Source organism: Rhinolophus ferrumequinum, chromosome 7, assembly GCF_004115265.2.
Source record: "Rhinolophus ferrumequinum isolate MPI-CBG mRhiFer1 chromosome 7, mRhiFer1_v1.p, whole genome shotgun sequence".
NCBI lineage: Eukaryota > Metazoa > Chordata > Mammalia > Chiroptera > Rhinolophidae > Rhinolophus > Rhinolophus ferrumequinum.
In genome coordinates, this window is record NC_046290.1 from 38,638,149 (window position 1) to 38,649,516 (window position 11,368).

An 11,368-nucleotide genomic window follows, 5' to 3' on the forward strand; every position below is an offset into this window, starting at 1 on the left:
TTAAGCAAAGGGGTGACATAATCTAACTTACGTTTTTAAAAATGAATTTGGTTGCTCAGTAGAGTATTGACTGCAGGGAGACAGTAGGATTAGGAGTTTATTACAGCAGATGGATTCAGGATACATTTTGCGGACAAAGCTGACATGATTGCTGCTAATTTGGACGTGGGCATGAGCTAAAGAAATGAGGAGAGGAAATGAAGTCTATATTTTTACATCTCCAGTGTTTATAGCCAATGTTTACTTCATAAATGAGTGAATACTAATCTAACATTTAAAAAGTAGAAACCTTCCTTCCTACAGAACTAGGACAACAGACATGAAAACCATGGATGCAGGAGGTATCTTTTTTTCTAGGGTCTAACTGTGCTAATTGTGTCCTTCGAGCATGGACAGTCTCCATAGTTGGTTCATGTCCACATTATTATATATGCCTAACTCTAACATTAACATTGAAGGCTAATCCTTTCCATACATATAGTAAGTTAAATTTTATTAAGCATCTTACACATATTATTTCATGCCTTTCCTAAAGAGTTTTAACCTTTGAGACTATGGTGCTTTGGATCTCCTCCCCAGAGATTACGTGTATACACAAATTTGGTATTTTGGAGAGTTTATGTACCTTTCAAAGTCCGTCCATAGACCAAGCTCAGGTTGAAGAAGCCCTGTTCCACCTAAAGTGAGTTGTTACTGTAAACCATTATGAAAACCTGTACTTTATTAGCCTAGTCCTGGAGCCTTTGGAGAAATGCTTTCGGAGAGTTTACCTTCATTAATGTCCATAATAAATGAGTTATCAAGAACCAATATTAAGTTAAAGAATATCTTTGCATCTTTAGCAAAACTGTTATTCAAAATATTATATGTGAAGTAATTCAAGATCCTCTTTACAAGAACCTACTTGATAAATCCCTTTTATAATTCATTTCTAGGCAGAAAAAAACATAGCTTCATATCAATATCTAGGCATGAACCCTGCCCAAGACAAGCTTCAAATGAAAATTGAAGATATCATATATCACATTCCCAGAAACGCCTGAGTCTTCTATACTATTTGCTCTTAGAGGACACATTATGTGCACTCACTTGTATTAGTCAGTAAGGCTGTCTTGCCAAAATGAGACCAAAAATACTACCTTACAAATTTATGAGCTCCCAGCTAATAGTTAAAATTTAGTGTTCCATTTATCACAACTACATTACCTAGGTTTTCCCCTTCTATGCTTGGATCGTAATGCATTTATTGTGAGCATTTCAAATATTTTTTGGAAAAAAAGTGGAATGTAAATTATATACTATCACATGCAAAGTTTTCAATGGTCCTATTTCATAATCACATCATCTGCCCTACCCCATGCTTATTTCCTAAAGATGAGGAAGGAGACTCTACGGGCACATGGAGTAGGTGGCAGCGTGTCCAGTCAGAATACCTGGATTCTAGACCTGCATTTGCCACTCACCAGGTGACCTTGGCAAAACTCACTTAAGTTTTTCATGGCATGTAAAGGCCAAGCAAGACAAGGAGGAGAAATAGTAGCAGCGGCAGCTGCAGCACACATTTGGCTGTTAATGACAGGATGGCTCACAGCCTATCCTTGCTCTGTCTACTAACGAAATGGTGAAGACCAAGGCTGGAGTTGACAGTTTTTTAGGGGGTGCCCAGCAAAGCAGTGGGCACTAACACTCCTTTGACCTCAGCCCTACCCAGATCCACAGATGCTATTTCCAAGAGATTCTCAGGCAGTCACTTAAAGGGGGTGAACTTGAGCTAAGGACCTAGAATAAGGAGGGGAAAGGGTTGTTAGACGAGAGAGCTCCGGCTGGGGCTAGATGGTTCAGTCACCTTTGCTAAGATTATGTATCTTTCTTCTTTTACACTTTCAGGTGTAGTTTGGGGTTAGGGTTTATACCACACGGGCCTCAGGACTAGGTACCTCGTGACACTGCGTGGAGCTTCGGTTTTCCCATTTGTACTAACACAGGGGAGCTATAACGCTTGCCCTATTCATAGTCTACAATAAAGTATCAGGAGTAATTAATTTTGTGACTCATAGGCAAGGATGGGGTGGGGCGATTTAGGAACTCTGAAAATTCAGTAGGAACGCGTATTCAGAGTTAAGGATAATGAATGAAACATAATTAGTGGAGTTAGAAGAGCACTTGAACTCTATTCAGGAGAACTTGTTTCTGGGTATAGCATGCGAATACGTAGGAGGCTTGTGGCGCTGGCCAATGGCTTGGCCTTGCTGGGTTTCCGTTTCCTCATCCGTAAAAGAGGAGGTTGGCCTAATGACCTCGAAAGTCCTTTCCAGCTTGACACACTTTAACATGTCTTTCACAAATTATCTACAGACTCGTGTCCCACCAAAGGTGTGGCTTCTTTGCCCCTTCCTTAGGTGGCATCACTCTGAGACACGTCCCTGGTGCCTGCCGTGGTGGCAGTGGATCTTCATTAATACCCTAGGATCACCTCTCAAATTGATTAAAAAAAAACAACAACAAACTACATTAGAATTCAGATGAAAAGTTCTATGCTAGAAAGTGGTAAGAGCACGGGCATCTGAGCACTGACGTTCAGACTAAACTGGTCTGATTCCCAGCTCTGTTACGTACCAACCACACGACTGTGGGCAGGTTACTTCACTTCTATATGCATCAGTTTCTTTGTCTATAAAATGAAAACAGTATCCCCTTCCTAGCAGGGCTTTTGTGAAGAATACATGAGATAAGGCTTATGTAGAAATTAGCACCGTGCGCAGCACACAGCAAGTGTTCAATAAATGCTATTATTATAAAATGTACTTCTATTTTCTCATTTTATAGGTTCAGTCTTTTCTCACTAATTTATAAAGCTTTAGAACCTACTATATTTCTATGATTAGCATTTGAATCTAGAAGAAGTTTTATCTTGCCCAACTCAACTTGTCAGCTTAATAGCACTAAGAAATTTATCAAGTTTAATAGACTCCAGCTGATGCTATACTATGTATTTTTGGTTTCAATTTTTATAGAGGTCATTTAAGGGAGGTAGGAACCAGCTCTAGTTTCTACATATTGGTTCACATTATTAAAATAAACTTAAGTGTTACATGGATGCTAAAAGCCTAATTTAAAGTAAAAAGTATGAGTTGATCATGTACCATTAGCATGGTATGCTAAGCAAAGAAAAAGAAATCTCCGTGTACTCTGCTTTTTACATTCCCAACGACAAATATCACTTTTATTAAGGTATGTTCTTAGAAGAACTACAGAGGCAAAGGTTCTGACTACTTACTATGCTCTGGCATAAAACTATTCTAGCCAGACTACAGCAGCAGTAATTTTGACTGATCATGGTTGGTTAACAAAAAAAATTGTTTATAGTAAAGAATCAAAAAATTAGGTACGTACCATAAACATTTACTTTACCTTGAGATATATATATATGCATTCATTCCCAATTTTCCGAAGTAGTTTCGAGTTTTCCTTGAGAAGGAATACCTCCCCAATATTTTTCTTATATAAACCACACTCAGATTTTATTTTACCATTTCCAGTGTTAATTTTCTAAGTGAAAACTAAAAAACAAAAACAACAAACTTGTAAAGCAAGATCAGGATATTATTTTTCAAGTTTTTTACAATTTTCTCTCCAATCTTTCATAGTTTTCCTGCCCACTTTTTTAGTCACTCATTTTTATGGAATCTTTACAAAGAATTCAACATTACTTGCACAGAAACAATACTACTCTTTGTTTGCACTTATGTTTCATACATTAAAATACTTATTTACATTATGTACTCACAATAACAAGTGTAACTGGCATCAAAAAGTTTGCAATAGATACAACAGGTTATTGTTGAACCAGTAACCCCTCAGTTGGAGCAGGACACAGGCCTGCAGCAGCCTGGGCAGCACTCAGTCTGCTGTGTGGGGAAAGGAAGAGCACAGGCTCACTGGGTCACTGGTTAGATGTCAAGAGGGTTATTTTTGTGGCACATGAACCCCATGCAATTGTCAACATTTAACCGTCTTGTAGCTAGAGAAATAGCTAGTGCATCTGTTCAACCTCAGCTACAGTATTTTTTATTAACTACTGGTAAATATTATATCTAAGAGCAATTTTTTTCTCCCTTTTAACAGTGAGTACTTTTTTTTTTTTTAAGTGCCATTTCACATTTCCTCAGGAACTCACCTTAAGCTACTGAATAATCAGTGATTGGACTCCGGTTTCCTAAGAATGTTATTTCTACCTTCTTTCTTTTGTCAAGTTAAAGTCACACCTGTTAGAATTTCAAAGAGGTAAAAGGCATAAACCTGTGCTTCTAGCTAACTAAATGATGAACAGCAGATGTGAGGTCAGCATTAGATTGTTTGCTTGTTGGTTTGCTTCAGAGACAAAAATCGTTGTGGCCCATGGGAATCACACAGCCCTGCCTGCATAGAGAAGGCAGGAAAAAGACAGGTACCAAGAGGAGTGAGCAGAGAAGCTCCTGGACACACTTAGGATAAGCCCCCCCTTAAATACAAGCACCCTTTACTTTTGTTCTGTCCTTGTAATGTCATTTAATAATAATAATATTATTAAAAGTAAATCGCAAATGTGCTATTAAGACAACACCCAGAAATGTGAGAAGGAAAGGAAGGAGGAGGGACTCGTAGATGGACTACGAGCAAACCCTCTTTTTCTAGTTCTAACATTTCTACCACTTACCCTAAAATGTCCGCGTCAGGTTTGTGTTTGTGGTTGCCCTTCTGCCCACACAAAACTCTATACAATATCAGAGCCCTAGAATCTCTTATACCCTCTAAAACATGAACCCACAGAGTTAGTACGCAGAATGGGAAGAGCCGAAACATTGTAGTTATTATACGAGGGTTTAAATCCTGGCTGCATACTTCCAACAGTGTACAAGGAGCACCCTTTCTGCTTTTTTCCCATGAGCACCTGTCTTCACTTTTCTGTACCCACCTGTACGACGAGGATTATGGTGCACACCTTGCTGGCTTCAGAGGATTTATGAGAGAATGCAAACCAGGTGCCTTCCTGCCACTGTTACTGATATTGAAAGGGTACCAAAACTTTTCACTTCATGATTGTCAACAAAGCGTTTAAAATAAGTGCAAGCATGAGCATTCTACAAACATGTGGCACAGAGGACGCCCATGACGTTTATTTTCTAGTCCAAAATTGCTATGCAAACTGAGCATAATCAAGATATCTAATATAAACGATGAAGGTAGCTGTCGTTTCCAGATCAGATAGAGAAATGAGGTTTGAGACATATCAGAGAAATGAGATAGAACCTCCAACAGGAGAAGGAGATTGAAGAGAGGTGAAGCTGTAAATGCCCTAGGGGTGCTTTTAAAATACAAATCTTAACAGGTCTCCCCTTCTTATAGGTGTGCAATGGCTCCCCCTTAACTGTCGGATAAAATCCAAAATCTTTAACAGGTCAAACAAGGCTCCCAGTACCCCAGCCCACGTCCGCCTCGGCAACCTCATTTCACAGTGTCCTCTGGGTGACTTTACAGTACTTCCAGTTCTCTGATCACACCTGCGTCCTCTTGGCCTGAATTTGATTTCCTGCCCTCACCCCATTTCTCTGCTGCCCTAACTCCCCGTCTACCTTCCTTCACCTCAGGACGAGGTTGCCGTACTCTGCTTGGCTTCCCCGACACCCTGTGTGTGTTCATCATCACGTATCACACTGTGCTGTACCTGCTGACCTCCCTCGGACCCACACAGACCGGGACTGCCTTTAGCATCCTACAAAGCTGACACTCAAATGTTTTGCTGAATATGGTATTTCTGCAACGCCCTAGTTTGGGGTCGGTTTTGCTCTATTATTACCTTATATTAAAGGGGACAAAGAAGTTGGGCTGCTGGTGTTCATGGCCGGTGTGGCTGCTTCTCCAGATGGATGAAGACGGCAGACTTATAAGTTATAGAGTAACTTATTTCGTTTGGATAATAGTCTGTTTAGAAATATTGGGGATGGTGTGCCTAATTCTATCATTTAAAAAATGATAACTTTACTTGGCAATCTAAATGCTTTTAATATATCTAAATGAATTAGGAATAATTAGACATCTCAATTTTTTTAGAAAACCAATCATATAAAGTACCAAGTTTGCATTAGTTTTGAACTTCTTTATAATTTGTTGTCCACACTTCTTTTCATGTTATATGGTTTGTATTATAGAAATTCAAGGTTATCTCTCAACTTAACATGCTATCATATTTACAAATGCTCCAAAACTATTTGCTTGGTAAATAACATTCTTCTGATGTTTGCACACCAAGGAGAATAGACAAACAAATTACGAAAAGTCTTATTTCTTCAACTCCACTAGCAATTAGTTAAGAACAGAGGCTTTCTTTTATGCATGTTCTATCCCAACATCCATCATAGTCCCTCTTATATGCTGAATTGTGACCCCCAGGAAGATATGTTGACATCCCAACTTTAAGTACTTTAGAACGTGACATTATTTGGAAATTGGGTCTTTGCAGATGTGATTCATTAAGAAGAAGTCACACCTTAATCCAATATGACTAGTGTCCTTATAAGAAAACTTATATGTGGAGACAGACACAGGGAGAATGGTATGTGAAGACAATCAGATATTGGAATAAAATGTCTACAAGCCAACAACTGCCACTGTCACGAGAAGCTAGGAGAGAGGTGTGGAACAGACTCTCCTTCAAAGCCCTCAGAAGGAAGCCACCCTGTCGACACCCTGATTTCAGACTTCTATCTTCCAGAACTGTAAGACAATAACATTTCTGTTGTTTAAAGCTACTCAGTGTGTGGTGCTTTGTACAGCAGCCCTAGAAAATGTGCCAAACATGCAAAAGTAGTTTCGTAATCCTTTTCATATTGAACTGGATTGCTGCTACGTCCGAGAGAAAAAAGTAGGCACATCAAATCCATTCTGTTTTTAAAATTTCTTTTAGAAATCTGACAATGTGTATTAAGAACCATAAAAACGACCATATTTGTTGACAAAGTAATTCCACTTCTGGAACACTATCATAAAGAAACAAACCCCAATTTGTTCAATGATATATCTGCAAAGATAAGTATTACTGTAACAGGTTGTTTATAATTTGTTGCTAATATACCACTCCAAAAATAGAGGGTTAGTTAAATAAATCACTTTGTAGTTACTGGAATATAACACAGTCAATAGGACTTCTGGAAATTATATAAGATGAAAAATGCTTACTATATGTTATATGGAACACACAGAATACTAAAATTCCACATGGAGCGATGTGGGAAAACACGCATAGAAAAAAAGACAAAGGTAAATAGCAAAAAATATTCATTGTGCTAGAATTATGCTCAGTGTGTCAGAACTCTTTTCTTGGCTCCTCATCATTTCAGTACCTCCTTCCAGTCTTCTTTTCTCCTCCCTCAAACCTCCCCCAAAAAAGCCAATCCTTTCTTGACAATGCCTTTTGGAATTAATCCAGTCCCACATCACCTTATATAGAGGTTTTGGGGGAAAAATTCCTGTTTGGCCTGTCTGCAGTCTCTTCCAACTATCACATCTACTGCCAGAATAAGACAGTCATTCTATAGCCAAATATGTCTACTGTGGTAATCCCTTCATTTATGTTTTATTCACTTTTATGTATGTTCTATTTTTCAATAAAAATGGGTTTTTTTCTTTCTTTCTTTCTTTCTTTGTAACTTACTGTGGTTTCATACCTTGTTTTGCTAAGATAAGGTTAGGATTCATGGTTCTCCGCTGATATGGTCCACTTCATTACACTTCAGAGTGTAATGTTTAGCCAGGGTAGCGGGGTTCCTGTCTGCAGCCATGGAGTTGGCAGAGGCTTTGTCCTCTTCTACGAGGCCGACTAGATCCCCCATGTCTACCCATGCAAACTCCTGAACATCGTGTAAAACCTCACTTAAAAATTTCAAAGTTTTCTACCACCACCAAATCTACCTGATCTGTACTACCTTAATTCATATCGATCATATTCCGCAAACATTTATCAAGCAACTGCTCGTTATAAGTCCTGAAGAGGCAATGTTCTAAGTTGTTTACAATCTTTTTGTGGACATCAAACATTTATGAAAGGAGATAACCAACAGTAGAAAATGACATGTGATAAGTGATAAATGAGTGTTCAGGGATGGGGAGGAGGGAAACCAGTGAAGACAAAATGGGCAGGGGTGGAGACTAGAAGGAAGAGACAAGGGAAAACTTGAATAGAAGAGATTTCATCATTGGGAGAGGGGTGGCTGGAGACAGAACCACTGAGTTTGGCACCTGGGGGACTAGAAAAATGGTGGGGCCCCTGACAGAAATCATGTCAACTAGAAATGCTTTGGGGCAAAGCAGGGCAAGTCCAGATGGAATATTACAGTATGCACTGAGATGCTATTCTCAAACTGAGTAAGACACAGGTAAAGTACAGACTCTCAAGCCAGTAAGTGGAGGTGATAACTGAAGTAATAAAGTTCTATGACATCTTAAAAAGAAGAAGAACCTAAGCTAGTACAAAACGACACAAGGAGGAAAAGAGGGATCTGAGAAAGAGCCTGGTGAATGATGCTTGACACAGCACAGTACTTCAGGAAAAAAAGGACGAAGAAAGGATCTCTAGGCGAGGCAGTAGCACAGTGGTTATGAGCCCCCAGAACTGAACCACAGCCCCTCAGTGGGAATCCCCTCCTGCTACTCATGTGCCCTTGGCCAAGTTACTGTGTCTCAGTGTCTCCATCCACAAATATTATCATTTACTTCATGGGATCGTTGGGAGGATTAAGAGTTAATACAAGTTCTCAGAACAGTGCCCTGCACATGAAGCACTCGACAAATAGCTGCCCTTGGAGGAAAAGACTTTTTTAGTCCTCAATGACCTTGGGGAGAACAATTTCTGGCCAGTAGTAGGAGCAGAAACTACAAAGTAAGAGAATTAATAAGCAAGTGAACGGCAGTAAGACAGACGCCACACCGCATCCATGACTCACAGCAGTTAAACAATAAAAGTGAGGGGTGAAATAAAGACTAACCTGCTGGTATAGGGTTAAGTGAAAATGCTTTCCGTGGGGATATCTCCGCAAGAAGGAAAAGGCTTGGCTCGCCAAAACTCTGCTTCAGTCGCTGTGGGACTAGTTTTCCAATCACACAGGGAGATGGACTGGGTAGAGACCGGACCCTTCCCGTCCCAGCTCCCCAGGGAGCTCAGAAGAGCGCATCGGTAAGTTTGGATCAACGCTGACTGATTAGGGGGTGAGGCCCATTTCCTAATGAACGCTACCTTGGAAGGTGAAACAACAGGCTTTCCCATTTCCTTGTTCGGCACGACCTGTTCCACCCTCTGTACTACTTATCACTCCTCGGCCACCAGCAGCCGCCGGGACAGGATGCAGCTCGGGGAGCCAAAGAGGCAGCGCCCCGCTGCAAGAGCATCACCCCAAGTTCTTTCCGACCTCAAGGACAAAAAAGCGCCACAGAGGGGAAGGGAGCAAGAAGAAAGGGGCTCAGGATTCTAGGGGTGGCTAGCGAGGCCAGATCCCGGAGCTGGGAAAATGACCTCAGTGGCCAAGGTCGAGCAGGTCCCTCTCTCTCCCAGTCCCACGGGCGAGCCCCTCTGCCATCCCCGCCGAAACAGCAGGGCCCACGCCGCGTGGGAGCGCTTGGGGGAGGAGCAAAGCCCCGGGATGGCCTGGGATCACCGTAGCTTTGGGATTCCAGGGAAGGCCGGGGGTGGGGGTGGGGGGGCTCCCACAGAAGGCGCAGGTGAACCCTGCGGTCCCGCCCTCCAGTGAGGAAGGGACTTCGCCCTCTGCACCGCAGGCCGTGGTGTGGGAACTTCCGAAGGGCCCCCCACCCCGCGCCCCGGTAGGGCCGGGCGAGGCTCCCTGAGTCTCCCGCACCCGGATCCCACTCCCCGCGCGCCGCGCCCAAGTTCTTCCATCGGCTGCTCCCGAACCCTATCCTCAGGGTCTCTCTTCTTCCTCCCACGCCTTCTCCTCCGCGCCCAGGAAAAGTTTGGACCCGCCCGCGGGCCCAGAGCCCCGCACTCACCCTTCGGGGAGCGGAGCCCCAGCGCCTGGCGCGCCAGAGAACAGGGAGCGGCGGCGCGTGGCGGCGCGAGCGCGGAGCTCCTCACAGCGGCCCTCGCTGTCCCGGCCGCCGAGCGAGCTGAAAAAGGGGAGGAGGACCCCGGGATGTCACCTGCGGGCTCTCCCACCCTGCTGCGTGACGTCGCGCGGCGCCGCCCCCAGTCCGCCCGCCTCTGCCGCTGCCTCCGCCGCCTCCGCTGCCGCCAGGTGCCCACTAGGGGCTGGTGGGCGGAGCCGCCGCCCGCCCAGGAGGGTGCGACCGGGAGGGGCGCGCGCCTCGGTCACCCCGCCTCCCCGGCTCAGCGCCGCTGGCCCGGGCGCTCAGAGCGTGGCCGTGGACAGGCGACTGCCGGCCGCTTTGAGATACGGTTCTGACCGGTAGACTAATTACATTTCTTTCAGAGCACACATGCCATCACCTGAGGTCATCTCACCTGAGGTCATGTCACCTGAAGTCATCTCGAGGCTTAAATTGTGTGAAAATTGTCGTCAGGCATGACTCAGGAATGAGTTGTAGAAAAATATGAAATGAGGAAAATCTGGCCGAGGTGTGATGCTGTCGGCGGAGAGGGAGAAAAGGGGCGTCCCTGCTCCTGAAAAAGGCTTAATTCTTAAATACTAAAAAGAGTTAATTCTTAAATAAAATGGAGGCCAGACCCAACCAGGGCTAGAAGCCCAATTTAGATCACCTCCATCCCCTGCTTGTTAAGATACTGGAGAATTGCTGCAAATATTGGGGAGTGGAAGGGGCTTTTAGAGCAATTAAAATCAAGTGTGTATCATCTAAGTTAACTTCTTTCCTAGTTAGTAATAGCAGCTGCTGCAGGGAACAAAGACTAGCAAACTTTCTCCTTATCTGCTACTGGCGGGTTGGAAAGTGGGGTGAGGATGGACGTTAGGCGTGTGTATGTGCACTCCGTTATTTTTTAACTTACCTGGCCTTGTACTTGGTTATCATCTTCTTACCCGCTGTTACGTTTTGGAATCATGGCATCAACAGCTGGAAAGCAAAATAGGAGTCCAAAGAAGTTACCAGCTTAAAAAGCAAAATCATGCACTGGAATTGAACGATCTTCCAGAAACTTGAAAAATAACCTCAGGGGTTGCAGTCCTGATCCAAGCACCACACAAACGTGGCCCGTGTGTTTGTGCTGTGAGTTTTAAGCATGGAATCACGACAAAAGGATCAAGATTACCAGGAAGGGTGGGTAGGGAGGACGATAAAACAGATTTTAAAAACCCACCTTTCATAGAAGTCTGCATAGCTAGCTTCCTCTCTTTGGGTCATTACT

General features: G+C 43.1%; 1 protein-coding gene across 1 annotated transcript in view; it reads right to left on the reverse strand.

Annotated features, from left to right (window-relative positions):
• The window catches only part of ELOVL7 (ELOVL fatty acid elongase 7), a 70,195-nt gene extending 59,893 nt beyond the window's left edge, over positions 1–10,302 (reverse strand). The window contains exon 1 of the mRNA XM_033111146.1: positions 10,039–10,302. The gene's annotated coding sequence lies outside the window, so the exon portion shown is untranslated. The remainder of the gene's footprint in view (positions 1–10,038) is intronic.
• Positions 10,303–11,368: the final 1,066 nt, after the last annotated feature.